The 11,096-nt window shown below is 32.6% G+C and overlaps 1 pseudogene; it reads left to right on the top strand.

Annotated features, from left to right (window-relative positions):
* The first annotated feature begins 1,988 nt into the window (after positions 1-1,988).
* Positions 1,989-6,981, top strand: LOC108198213 (endonuclease III homolog 2, chloroplastic-like; annotated as a pseudogene).
* The last annotated feature ends 4,115 nt before the right edge of the window (positions 6,982-11,096 follow it).

The following is an 11,096-nucleotide window of genomic DNA, read 5'->3' as shown; positions in this document are numbered from 1 at the left end:
ACTTTGAAAATACTCAGGAAAACCCTTGTAAATTCTCCTCGATCCTCGCGTCAGACAGAGCCAGGGGAATTAACTTCCTCGGGTCCCCTCCTGATGAAGAAAATGTATGATGAGACTCCTCTCCTCTTCCTCCGATCACCATCCCCCAGGTTCTATTTACACCCCTTGTATTCCCTTACTTTTTTGTATGCATATCTATGTTGTGTATTAAGATTGGCCCAGTTGCAACAGAGCCCCGTCTTTATGTTAGAAACAAAAGGGTCAAGAAAAATCCTGAAATCTCGGCAGGGGAAGAGGAGAAGCTTTATCCCCAGCAACCCATTCGTCATCAAAAAGTATGTTTATATATATAGCCTTGTAAATGTGTTTTTGTTTAGCATATAAAGGAGAACTTGATAACAAAATTGCCACGTCAAATATATAATTTTGTCGGTCTTGAAATTAGAGGAACCTTGAATTTTAAACCTCTATAAATATATATAATTCTTTGATATGCATTTAATATAATAGTGATACAACTTAAATGATGTTTATATATATAAATTTGTAAAGATGAAATTTTATTTGTGATATATTAAATTAGAAACAAGCAAAGTATATGAGAGGGAATATATGCTAACATGCCCACTATTATGAACTTGGAATTAGGGTGTTGGGAGGGTAGAATGTTAATTTGCTTCAAAGAGTAGAGGTTTCCGAGAAGGTCCTTGATGATTTAATTCTTGAAAATTGAAATGATCATGTAAATGTAGCAAGTGCTAAATGTAACTTTTATTTTAGAAGCTTCAAAGGGTGATCACAATTCAAATGAGGATGTTCTACTTGTGTGATAAATTATATGTTTTAATCTTTGGCATAGTAGATATTTTTTGAGCGTCTTTGTTGTTGGCTTGTAATTATTCTATATTAAATTATAATTGAAAAGTAGAGTTCCTATTTAGCAAAACAGATCTACAATATCTGCTTGACGAAATCGTTAGTATATATACATTTATTAAGTATCTTATATTTTATCAATAGTAATGTTCTGATTCGCAACATTCGAACCTTAGGCCTGTGAAGGAAAGGACATAAATTAGTGAAATTAATGTTTTTAGAGAAACAACTAATGGCCCTTTAATATAATTATGATTTTGATATTTATGAACTTTAGCTAGTGGTGGGCTTTTCCCATGATACTCAAGTCCATTAAAGGTACATGTCAGTGATGGCCTATGATCTCTATGTACATGATTTATGTGTAATTCCTTTAACCTACATGAACTGGTATAACTGTGTACGTAGTAACCCATTTTCTAAATGCAGATATCTGGTCTACCTGATATTGAAGACTTTGCATACAAAAAGACTAGTAAAGTTCCCGAAAATTACGTAAGTACTTTAATTTTTAAGTGCATAGTCTTTGCATGTTCGACAGTTGACACATGTATGCATTTGGTCCCTGTAAAACTTTAAGCTGTAATCATTTTGTTTGTGTTGTTGGATAAGAGGCCTTTTTTTTCCTTCAAAATTACCTTTGGTTGATATATGCATCCTTAGACACACAGAGGTATCCTCGTCCTCTGTCAAATACATATACAAGGGAGTGATTCATGGTTTGGGACTAATTTATATTTTACAGTTTGTATAGAAGTATTGAACTGAAAGAACAATACTGCAAAATTCAACTTTGAGGACTTCTTTCATATCTATTATTTACTGTTAGGAGTACCAACATACATAATAATAAGTAATCAAGAGAAGTGCTGTTCTAAAACAAACTGGAATCTGCTAGAAACTGTGGAGCCAGTTTTAGAATCTATGTAATTTGACCAAGTCAATATGTTAATATTATAAAGTTTCTAAATTGTGTTGAGAAGTATTAGACAAGTGAGAAGCATAGATAGAGTACATAGAGATAAACTTACCATTTAACTTGGCTCTGCATTCCGTAATTGTTGTGTCATAACATCTTCTTACCATTAGCTGTATGATGTATTATGTGACAAATGGAAAAGCCTAAAGGTCGACAAGATTTTATTCACTTGTCACCAGGTGTGCTCCCAGACTCTCTAAGAGTTCTCTTAATTTCATTTATTTACCCTAAAACTGCTTGTATGCTCTAGGATTAATCCTCTTCTGAGCCAAGCAGCCAACAGGAAACAAAGAGCGTAGTGAACTACTGACTATTTATGTTTAACACCACCTTGTTTGAGTAAATATATCATAACAATTTTGGAATTTAGATATTAATAGTATTTTCCATTCGACGTGCTTCTTCAGTATTCTATTGTTCAGTCAACATGGACTGTCCTGCATCAACTATACAATGTTGAAGTTCAGAAGAATCAGAGATAAATGAACTAGTGACTTTCATTGACAATCAAGTCATTCATCAATCATTTAGGAAGCAACTTGCTACCGCAAGTCTGACCGTAGTCATCTTAATCAATTATAATTAAGGGTGAGAATATGAATTTGAAACCACAAACCAAAGAAAACCAAAGTTTTGGATTTGGTTTAATCTTAAATCTCTCCTTTGAAAATGAATTTGTTTTGTTTCTAATCATGCAAATACGGATTTGAGAATGTGATTGTAACACCCAGTTCCACATCGAGAGGAGTGGAGACTTTAGTCCAATTTAGAAGCATACGTACCAATGCACCTACAAATCACGATATTTGGCTTGTGGATTACCCATGTTTTTTAAAGTACTTCAGCCTATTTTGGGTTCGGAATTTGTGACTTGACATAAATTTCGAAAGAGACTCGGGTCGTCACATATTTTGATAATGACCTAAGCCAACAATTTGATGCACACCGAAGCCCGAGCCAAGAACTCGATGCACACCACACCCAACAACCCACCATAACCACTGATCTTCCAAAAGAGTTAGCAACTTTGATATACATTAGTTGTTCACTTTTGTATATAAATGAAAAGAAATTTACTTTGCACATTATATTTATATTTCAGTTGTAGCCTTTATTAGCTTTTATCATGTGGATCTTGAATTCACATCTATTCTTATGTTCGACCGATACAAAAATAAATTTGAATAATATCTGATTTAAGCCTATATCTGCAGTTAGTTAAACAGTTAGTTAAAAGATATATTGTAAAATTAAGACGGTACATTTTAATGATTGGCTTATTATTTCAATAAAAATTTGCAAAACCAACACTTTTGTCAATTCATTAGGAAACATATTTAGTTATTTCAGTGCAATTTATTTAGTTATTTCAATGCATTCATAATTGATGTAATATGAAAATGTAATTTATATATGTGATAATGATTAGTTTTTTAAATAAAATGTTACTTGATACAAAATTTGTTTTTTATTTTTTTATTTTATCGATCTATATATATAATACCATAACCAAACCAAATCAAATCACAACCGTATTTCATATAATTTGGTTGTTAAAATGGATTTAGTTTATAAACCAAACCATAACCACATTATTGGATCCAAAACAAACTTACTCCACATTTTGCCTCCCTTAACTATAATGCTCCAGACTGCTGGTAATAATGCCATTAAGGTACATCTTAACCTAACCAGTATAAAATATTCTATCCAGCAGACTGATTATAAATCCTTTTATATTTTACACTTCTTTATTATAATACTGAATTACTGACATGATATTTGATTATTTCTATTTTTTAAGAAAATATATTAAATGCTCATAGAATTTTATAATTAGTTATACTTTCAATCGGATCAATATTGAAAATGTTACTCCAACTGATTGTGCTGTTTACATTACTTTTTGTATCATTTTTGTAATTATGTATCAGCTAAAGATGTATACACATCTTTATATGCCAAATAGTTTATGATGAACGTTATGCTCTACTTGATGATATAGACCCTTAGGTGAACATCCAGTTCATTGACGCTGTATATTGTAAAGCCACCATGATGACATTTGATCAGTTTTAAAGCTTTCTTAACATATTCTATAAGTCTGAGATTCTTCAGTTGTAAACTGTTAACTGCCTATAGCTATGATGTGTTTCATATCAGTAGTAATGTACATAGTGCCAGAGCCATGTTTTAACTCAGGGTGGTAAATTTCATGGCACGTAATTGGAAATGTAAATTTAAACTTGAGGAATTGGGTATGTTTATACTACCTTAAAAATATGGGACTCTTGTCGTGCATTAGTTGAGAAAATTACTCCAGTTAGGAGTTTGTTTTTTTTTTACGATTTTTTTTTCTGAAACTGTAAATATATTTCAAAAATATATTTATTAATAAATATTATGGGTCGGGTCGGGTCGGGTTCGGGTTACCCGTGGGTTGTGCAGGTCGGGTTCGGGTTGAGTATTCTGACCCATTAACATTTCGGGTCGGATCAAATTTCTGACCCGCGATTGTCAACCCGGCCTGAACCCACCCAATACCCGAAATTGCCAACCCGACACCCATATAGTACTAACAAGCTACTTATGATATTATAGTACCTATAATACGATTTAGTGCGTACTCTAACTTTAACTAAGTCTCTTCATTTCAGGGGCCATTCAGCTTCTCCTTGAGAATAATCTTCTTACTGCAGATGCTCTTGAGAAGGCCAATGAAGATACTATCAAGAGCATGATATACCCTGTACTTCTCTCAAAATTAGTGCATCTTAACATGATGTTCCTGCTTTTGTGTAACACTTGTAGCTCTTCTGTAGGTGGGTTTCTATACAAGAAAGGCTAGCAACATGAAGAAAGTTTCTAATATATGTCTTTCGAAGTACGATGGTGACATTCCTAGTACACTTGAAGATTTGCTACAACTTCCAGGAATTGGTCCTAAAATGGCTCATTTGGTGCGGGTTTGTATTGTTTATAGAAATGTTACTAGTTGTTATCATGAATCGCCAGTTGTGCAAGTCTGTTTTTAATGATTGTTGCAGGTTATAAATGTAGGGTGGAACAATGTTCAAGGGATCTGTGTAGACACTCATGTGCACCGTATCTGTAATAGACTTGTTGGGTTTCACGGAAGGGCACAAATCAGGTTCATGCTTCTTACTGATGGTTTTGAAATTGTTTGGACTTAAAAGTTGATGGTTTCCATATTTCACTGTACACTTCAGATTGTGTCCCTAATATTGTTTCTTCTTATCACCATAAATCATTATTACATGAAGATCTTCTTGAAGTGTTTTTAGAATTGAATGAAGTTTTAGTTTCACTATATTTCTTCCGCAGGTTGTTAATTGTTCCTTGAAAATTTTCAGATCAACTACTTTAAAAGATTAAATTGCTTGCGTATAATCTATTGACTTTCTTTGAAGCATATATCTTTAAAAGATTTCAAATGTCATATCATATTGGTCCCTAATCAAAATTTATTCTTATTTTATTTCTTACATTGTCAAAAATCTGTGCCCGTATTCTTCTTCATGAAAAAATTTCAAAGAACGGACATTATATTAGTGATAAGTCACTCATCTTGTGTAGTTAATTAAAGGACAGTCCCTTGTAAGCTATTTGTAATGTACATAGTATACTATCAATGTAAGTTAGTGTCTTGTCATTCATCTTGTACCTCGGTTTAAAGCATCAACATAATTCAAATTTAACGTGAATACGATATGCATCACCTCCTCAGACCCGATGATTTTTTTTAAAGCATCACTTGGTATGGAGTAGAAAATTGCTCTACTCAGTATCTTATATTTATTTTATTTGTCAGAAAACTAAATCACCTGAGGAGACCAGGGAGTCCCTGGAAAGATGGCTTCCGAAGGAAGAATGGGTTCCGATCAATCCTCTTTTGGTATGTCATCTTTATTTATTTGACAGGCATCTGTTGTTTTACTGGAGACCTTTAGCAGATCTTCTTGAAAGTTAGGAGCATCAAACATTATTGTAGGATGCTAGTACATACCGTTCTTGGTTTTTAGCTGTTTAGTGCCACACTGTCTAGATGCTATGCTGGGGTGCTTAGAAATGCTTTTGTTTGCCTTCTTCTCATGGTGGCATCAGTTATTTTGTATAAATGATCTGGTATATTCATGACTACAAATAGTATAATATGCCCTTAATGTTGTGATGGTTTCCAATGATCGACAGTGTGTATGGGGCTACGGCAACACAATACTTCAGAGCAAACATAATTAGCATTTAACAAATCATAATTTCACACTTTGTGTATCTTGCATGAGGTAAATTTTGTTGCACTCAAATCTAGTAACAAGTATCTTATATATGTTTTAGCTCCTGCATTCCTGTATGGCGTCTTGATTATTACTACTCATTCAGTGGCTCTAATATAACTACTTGGTCAGCTCATAGGCTCACATTTGAACAGCAAAACTTGTTATGCTTAAGACTTTAGGTGTCTCGAGATTTGAAATGTTGGTCTTAAGGGCCGGAAATATGGTCATGGCAATATTTTAGGATTTCGTGACTTGGTAACACTCTGCGAGCTAAACTTTAGCAGCTGCAATTGTGCTTGTGGTATCCATGTGTTGTTTTGGTGGTTCTTGTGTTTCGATTGTATTTTGGACTAAAAAATGTAGAGTGAACAGGTGGGCTTTGGGCAGACTATATGTACACCACTTAGACCTCAATGTGGAAAATGCAACATAGTCGATTTATGCCCATCGGCATATAAAGAAGCTGCAAGTCCAAAATCAACAGCCAAAAAATCTCAGAAGGGGAATAACCTTTCATGAAACTAGAGGTGATTATCTTTTTGTCCAAGGCTGTATTTGATGTTATGGTTAGTTAGCAAGATCATGTTACATCCTTGCAACTTACAAGTGTAATGTAAATTTTGTATAATGGTGATGTATTAATGGACAGCTTGATCAAAAACATATTTTGAAATTTGATTTTTTGATGCAAAGAGAAGAGACAATTGTTGAATTGTTTATGAAGTTGAATCCGAGAGAACTATGTACTGCATATATGTTGATGCAAAGAGAAGAGACAATTGTTGAATTGTTTATGAAGTTGAATCCGAGAGAACTATGTACTGCATATATGTTAAAGCTTCTTACATGTTAGTTGTGATTTTTTAGCGGTCAAACTAACCAAAACTGACAAGATTTATGTATCTGGTTATTATAGGGGAAATAATCAAAAAAATTGGTTGGTCGATTGAATTATGGACAAATAGTCCCAATCAGCATTCTCGAGTGCTCCTCAACCTTCTTTGGTTTCTATATAGGATAAACATTCATTTTGGGTTGCATTCCTGGTTTGGACACCTGTATCAGGATTGTTATGAGATTAGAAGTGCGACTTTTTGTTCATTTTCTAGCATGAGGTAACTAATATCAACTAGATGTATTGGATTTATCTTTAGAAGATCTAGTATCATTTGTAGTTACCTTTGAATGATTGTTTTCTCACCTGATGAATTGTTAGTATTTGATTGATCCCGACTAGAATTAGTTCCCGATTAATCTTCACTTGATTTTTTGATTAGAATCATCAGTATATGATGAATCATCGGTATTTGGTGTGTTATCGGTATTTGGTGGGTCATTAGTATCAGTATTAGAAATTTTATCGGTATTTGAGCCTCATTAGTATGTGATCCAGGTCAATTTTGGTAGCTTTATTTTCAAATTTAAGACTTTCATGAGTGTCTTCTTCTATTCATATAATTCTCATGTCATCAAAAGACACGTTAATAGATTCAATGATAGTCTTCGTTCTTAAACTATTCACCTTGTCAGTTTTTGATGTATAATAGCCAATAAAAATGCTCTCATCAGTTTTTGCTTCAAAATTGTCAAGCTACTCCAGATGAGGCTTAAGAATAAAAACATTTGCAGCCAAAAATTTGTAAATGCTTAAGACTTGATTTCTTCTCTTTAATACTTTGATAAGGTGTGACAGTGACACCATGTCTTTCGATCAAAATAATATTTTGAGTATAGCATATTGTGTTGACTGTTTCTGTCCAAAAATATGCAGGTAGATTTATTTTTCCAACATAGTGCGGCCAGCTTCAATTAAAGTTTTGTCCTTTCTCTCCATTACATCATTTTTTTGAGGAGTCACAAGCGTAGAGCATTGTTGAGTTATACTTTTATATCGACAGAACTTTTCCACTATTGAATTTTTAAACTTAATTTTATTATCACTTCTTAGGATCTTGACTTTATGTTTTGTACCATTTTCAATCAGTCTCACAAGGTTAAGTAGAATTTCTCGATTCTTATCTTTCCTATGCATAAAACATATCGAAATAAGTCTAAAATAATTCATCAACTATTACTAGAGTGCACCTTTTCTTATTGATTAACATGACATTTGCTGGTCCAAAAAAATCAAGATGCAACATGTGATATGACTCATCAATTGAGAATTTTGATTTGCTCTTGAATGTTGTTCTCCTTTGTTTTGCTTTTAGTCATGCATTACAAGTTCATTACAAGTGTATTGAGCTTTTGCTAATTTTTTCACCAAATTTTTCTTAACCAACTCATTTATGTTATAAAATTGAGATGTAAATTTTATTTGTGTCAATTTCAACTATCTTCTACTGATGCTTTGCTTATTAGACATGTTGTAGGGTCATCAGTATTTGTGCGATGGTTGGCTTCATATATGTTACCATGCCTGTAACTAGTAAGAGCAATCTTTCCTGTTGTATTGCTGATCATTTCACAATGTTCTTCATAAAATGTGACATGATAACCTCTATATGTGATTTGACTGGTGCTCAATAGATTGCGCTTCAGTTTTTCCACTAAAGCTATATTTTCAATGATGGCTTTTTCAATTATTATATTGTCATATCCTAATATTTGTCCAATGTTGTCATCTCCGTGGGCCAGCTTTCCTTTCAAATTCTGAAGGCGGAACTTTATTTATTGTCATATGTCTAGATTATCCATTATCCGAGACTAGAACACTACTCTTCCAGTTGCCCTGCAATCATAAATGCCAACCAGTTAGGATTTTTAAGAACCCACACTTGTTGGGTCCTTTTTGCATTTATCTTATTTTTAGCAGCAGAATTCTTTTTCATAAGGTCAATTATGTCAAGATCTGATCCATCAGAATTAACCTGATTAATATCAGTAGTATAAGATATATGCTTGAAATCATTAGTAGTAGTTTTATTAGAATATTCACTTTTATTAAAATTATGTAATGATTCATAAAAATTGTGGTACAAACTATGATATTCTTGACAAGTACAAATTAAATGCATGCTTGAAATCATTAGTAGTAGTTTTATTAGAATATTCACTTTTATTAAAATTATGTAATGATTCATAAAAATTGTGGTACAAACTATGATATTCTTGACAAGTACAAATTAAATGCCATTAACTGCCACAATGAAAATAAGATTTTGTGATCTGTAAAATACCGATCTACCCCTAACATCAAAGTAGGTATTTCACTAGTCTTCTTTTTATTCTTCCTACAATTAATAACAAAATGATTAGAGTCACCATAATTATATATATTTTACCATTTGAAATTTTGCATCTTTTGAAATATAAATAACGTTTCTAATTTTATATTAAATTATGATTCAAAATCACATCTTACACACTAACAAGTTTTAGTTAGTTTAAAGGACTCACTAATTTATGTAATCTTGAAAATCCAAAATTTTCAAGGAACCATGAACTATGAATTTTTTATAAATATATGGCCAATCCAAAATCTATTGAATTAGTTGATTTTACTGATAGTGATGGGCTGTATCAACAATAAGTGTAAGAGCCTATCAGGCTATGTTTTCTCCTTTGGCTCATGTGTATATTCATGAGCATCAAAGAAGTAGAATTGTTTGGGACATTCATCGGTAGAAGTCGAGTATATAGCTGCATCAAAATTGTTTTGTGAAACAAGTATGTAATGGACATTGGTTAGAATTTGATTAGTCACGACACAACTAAACACATTACAATCAAATATTATTTCATTAGAAAAGCAATTAAAGATGAGTAGTAAAACTAGAATTATGTCTCACAAGTGATAATCAAACTCAAATTTTTACAAAGACGCTACCAAAGAACAAGTTTAATTTATCGTGACAACAACTTGGAGTAACCAGAAAATACATTAACGGGTAGTGATGAAGTCAATGTAAAAGAGAATCGAAAGAGAAATATTTGTGACAATTATTGAATTAATTATATTAAATGTCAGTTTATCATCTTGAAGAGTCGTCACAAGTATAAATCACAAGTTTTTGTAATCTCTCAACAATAATATAATTATAAAAATAAAGTATCATCGATCTCCATTTCTTTTCCTGTCTTTGTAAGCTACCAACAATAATATAATTATAAAAAAATATCATCAATCTCCATCATTTCTTTTTCCGATATTTATATAAAGTCTTGCAGTAGCAACTCATAAATCTTCTATTATAATATGTTCTTCTCCGAAATTAGTCACCATTGAGCATAGGGATGATAGCGTGAAAACGATATGCCAAAAAAAAAGGCTGTGAAAACGAACCAACGTGTTACATATCTGTACATATATGTTACGGCTGACTAATTAGTGCTTAGATTTTGCAATCAAAACCCTGGAACCATCTTAGATTCAGCTGAATATATATATATATATATATATATATATATATATATATATATATATATATATATATATATATATATATATATATATATATATATATATATATTAGTGTGTGTGTGTGTGTATGTGTGTAAAAGGGATTGAACTACACATTCGGTTGAAATTATGTTATATGAGACAGGGTCATGCTCACTACGTCCATAACACCTAATCTCCATTCCAAACTTTTAATGTTTTATGCCTGAATTTATGTATTTTGTCTGTTTGTGTGGCAGTGATACATGCATTACACAAAAGAGTATGAAAAATGTTGAAACCTTGTAGGGTTACTATCACTTTTGGTCACTTGTCAACAGAGCATGGTTGTCATGTCGGTCGACTAGTCGCGACTAGCCGACGACTAGTCGACTAAGCGGTGAATGGATGTCGACTCAACATGTCGACCAGGTGAATGTCGATATTTCGGTCGCTTGGTCGACTAAGCGGTCGACTAGTCAACGACTAGTCGACTAGTCGAGTTTGGGCCACCGACTAGTCGACTGTTTTTCTGCAATTTGCATTCTGTATAATTATTCTG

This window comes from Daucus carota, chromosome 8, assembly GCF_001625215.2.
Source record: "Daucus carota subsp. sativus chromosome 8, DH1 v3.0, whole genome shotgun sequence".
In the NCBI taxonomy this organism is placed as follows: Eukaryota; Viridiplantae; Streptophyta; class Magnoliopsida; order Apiales; family Apiaceae; genus Daucus; species Daucus carota.
This window is presented reverse-complemented; position numbering and strand designations above follow the sequence as displayed.